The following is a 4,238-nucleotide window of genomic DNA, read 5'->3' on the forward strand; positions in this document are numbered from 1 at the left end:
AGGTATTTGAGAAGACAGTTATTGTATTTTAAAGTGTTTAATATGTAGATTAGTACTGTAACTGGCCATAGTTTGACAGCGGCATCGGTGGGCATGACACTGGCCGCCATTTGCAATTTGTAAAAATTGAGAAATGTGTATCTATTTAATGTCTTTTCTGCCAATGAAATGAGAGCTGTCGGTATTTATATATGACGGACGATGTTGTTAAACTACTATAGATGTTTTTCACATATATAAGACGTAGCTTTAGTATATTTTTATGTGTAAACTTCTCTTTCAAATGTGCGGCCTATCATGGCATTACTGTAAGACGCATTGTGTATCCACACAAGGATTAAATGCCCATTTTATTTCCTCTAAAACATTCTCGTGGCCTATACGTGTCCCAAAAGAGTCTCTTTTGACACTTTGGTCTCTGTTATCGGCAATTCGCGTGTGTTACTATCTTTTTGACGGCCCCCCAAATATTTTGGTTCCATTGTACATGCATTTAATGTGCATTTAAATGTGATGTTTTGGTTATTTTCAGCACGGGAAGATATGATCCGGTATCATGTCACTCCTGCTGCGAGTTTATGGCCGTCGCTGGATGAGGAATCCGACTGTGTATGTTTCTTATTCACCTGTTCTTCATGATCGACCGAATAGCTTGCTTCTTTTGTCCTTGTACCGATGTCCTCCTATGCATACTATTGACATTATGTTATATTTCCACTGTTATGGTGTGCTGAAAAGCAGTCTCAGGGTACCCTTCTCCCATTTACACACTAAGATTTCTTTCTAACAGTCTATCAGCATGTTTGTCGTGGGCTACCGTCTCATGGCATGTGTAATCAGGGGCTATGCACTCTGACTTTCTCTTGCAATTTGTCATTGAAAATCTCCTATAAACCTCGCCCAATGACCCTACTTTCTCCCATCCTCCCACTCGCCGATGTAGCGTCCCAAGGCTGCGTCCCCGACCCCCTCTCCCAACCCCCTGAGTGTTTTCACCCCGTTCTGGGCCCGCCCTGACCACGGCGAGACGCTCCCTGCCCCAGTCACCATCACCTACGTCGATTACTATCTTGCCCCTAGTGACGACGACAGTGACTATTGGGTCTATGAGGACGAGGACGACGACAGCTTCGTGGAGGACCGAGAGGTTCATCCTCTGAGGAAGGCACTGAGGAGAGTGGCTGCCTTCTGGAGGAGAATCTTCTCGTAGATTTCTCATCCAGTGTGTGTGTGTGTATGTGTGTGTGTGTGAGAGAGAGAGAGAGAGAGAGAGAGAGAGAGAGAGAGAGAGAGAGAGAGAGAGAGGAGAGGTTTGCACGTGTGATTGTATGTGAGTGTGAATGGGTACGAGGATGCGTTGTGCATGAGTGATTGCGTGAGCATGTGAGGGGATGAGTTTTACATGAGTGATTTTGTCTGCATGTGAGAGAACGCATTTTGCATGAGTGATTGCATGTTAGTTTGAGGTGCAGTTTTTTACATATGACAGGACGTGCTTTGCATGTGTGATTAAGTGCATGTGTGAGAGGAAGTGTGTTGCATGTGGGATTGTGTGTGCATGTGACAGAATGTTCTTTGCCTGTGTGATTGGATGTATGTGGGAGATGATGTATTTTGCCTTTGTGATTTAGTGTGAGTGTGTATTGGTGATGAAGATGTGTTTTGGATGTATGTTCGGATGTGAGTGTCTGTGTGTGAGAGGATATGTTTTGGTGCCATTTTATAAACTAATTTCATCCTTTTGGTCTATTTTGGCTTCTTCCATTTGGCTTATTTTTAGACACATTCTTTCGATCTAGTATGTTTTGGCATATCCTTTGGCTGACATTTCTAAGTTTATTTGTCTCCTAATAAGAGAGGCACTGTTCTTCCTTTTTTGGCCCCGATTCAGATACTTTCCTTTGGCGCATGCCATTCTATTTCTTGATTACACCTAAATAAATATTAATGAATGGTATACACACGAGTCTGTTTTCCTTCCTTCCTTGGATCTAATAACGACAAGATGACAGCAACACAGCAGGAGAGGCAGCTGAACCGAGTCTGGTCTTAAGATATCTTGAAGTTGTTATACAGAGTAAACTAATTAACAAATGGAGATATTTAGGGGCTCATTTGCCCTATCCCGCTTTGTTGCTGTCTTCTAGCCGAGTATTTTACGAGTTGTCTGTGATGGCAAACCCGTCAATAGATGAACATGGGTTGCCATAGCTTCGAAGCTGATGTCGGAACACTGGTTATTTTACGATTACTTCACTTACTATAAGTTTCATGCACACGTGAATGATCGAGAGTAATCTCCCTTCGCAGTTCGTGGCTGTTTTGCCGACACCGAGTCTGTAATAGATATATTCTAAGACTTACAGGGGGCTTGTGCTCCTCGTCTAGTGCTTATTGTCAGTCAAGGTATAGACGTAGTAATAAGTGCCTTGTATGATACTGGGACAATTAAGGTATTCTTTTAACTCTTAGATAGATATAGGCTACATACAATTAGATCAAGCAAACAAAGTGGTGTTTGAAAAACTTGAACCAAGTCGACGGGGACTGCCAATTTGACCAGGTCTAGTCTCTCCTTAAATGTTTAGACAGGAACATCCCAATATCCCCATGACTTTGCACGCCCATGACTCCACAGTCAATAAGTGGTGAGTGAGTATGGTTCGCTCCCATTAGCAGCAGTTCCCCCATGTCGCGGCAGGGGCACAAAGAATGGACCTCACACGTCATATTCATATATCAGCTAGTATATTCAGTTGGCACAATAGGAAGGAGCATGTTACTTCTACGTCCAGTGGGTACACAAGGAGCATGTTACTTCTACGTCCAGTGGGTACACAAGGAGCATGTTACATAAGCTGGGAGATAAACATCGTGTAGCTGTAGATTGGACGGGACAACCTCGTAATTTGAACATGCATTAGTATTATAAATATACGGCCCATATATAACCATGTTTGATTTAAAAGGAAGGAAGCTTCAAATCAGCGTGAGGCGTTTAATCTTCTCTGTTGCTTAACCATGGCCTTTGTCAGGTTAACACGCCTTAGCCAGATGATACATCAGGTTCACTGACCAAATACATGCACGCCCAACCAATACTGAATGTCAATACCGGTCGATCATTACGAGCAGGTTAACACGTACTTTGCCTTACAATTAAACACTCGGGGCCCTGCCTTGGTATTTGAAATGAGCGGGAGCATAGCTAGAAATATGATGTAGAGCCGGCGTGAAATTCTTAATCGAATCATGAGCACAATAAACAAACTGGTTCCGTAAGCATGTTAATTAACTTCCATCTCTCGTGTATTTGTGGGGAATGGATGGACCAGTCCCCTATCCAGCTTTTTCTCGGCCAATGAACAAAGGGAGACCACTCTTGTCGGATTATTAGCGCGAGTTTAGTAGCGAAGAGTTTCCAAGACGAATTGCACAGCTTGTCTTTCCGCAGCAAGTAGTGCAGCTACCGGCAACATTAAACGTACATCACGAGCTACACACCAGCATACCGTTCCCAGTTCAGATGAATTGTCTTTGCCAGCAATTAAATACGTTCACCAGTTAGCCAGTTAATCCTCAGGGTCAAAACAAACACAACCTGCTCTTCTTTTTATCAACGACGGAAACCATGACAACGGCCTTCAAACCAGGATCTGCTTCTTGTATTAAGTCTTTTGCTTTTGTGTCTAAGTTAAAGGCCATTCTTCCAGTCTTCATCATAACAAATGGCCCCGTCCAGAAATCTTATCTTCTGTATTTCAGCATCATGCAAATGGCGTTAATGACGAAGCATAATTGGCCATTATAATCAGGACTGTAAGTGTATAGACTGCAACGCCTGTTTCTTAGATAAACATCTATGAAATAGCGAAAAAGGAATCGGAAGACTTAGACCTTTCTGACTGATAGCGAATCCTTTAGTTTCACATTGGTACTAATCTTACGCGGCTTTAGAGAATGAATAGTATGTTTTCGACAACTAGCAGACTGGACTTGGTGGTGAACTACCATATAGCCGGCCTTTGAATATACATGCAACGCTTTAAAACCTAAAACTCGCCAAGTGTTTAGCCCCCATGACATGCAGCTCTAGGTGGCTGTTTGACGTTGCCGGAAATGGACGATGACGCCTCGTTCTGACTTCGTCTCCATAACATAGTAACCGTTGTCGTTGCCAACGTCCCCCTCTGTTTTTAACAGATTCACTATCGCTCTTGCTTGCTATCGCTCTGCAT

Source organism: Haliotis rufescens, unplaced genomic scaffold, assembly GCF_023055435.1.
Source record: "Haliotis rufescens isolate VD_foot unplaced genomic scaffold, xgHalRufe1.0.p SCAF_23, whole genome shotgun sequence".
Lineage (NCBI taxonomy): Eukaryota > Metazoa > Mollusca > Gastropoda > Lepetellida > Haliotidae > Haliotis > Haliotis rufescens.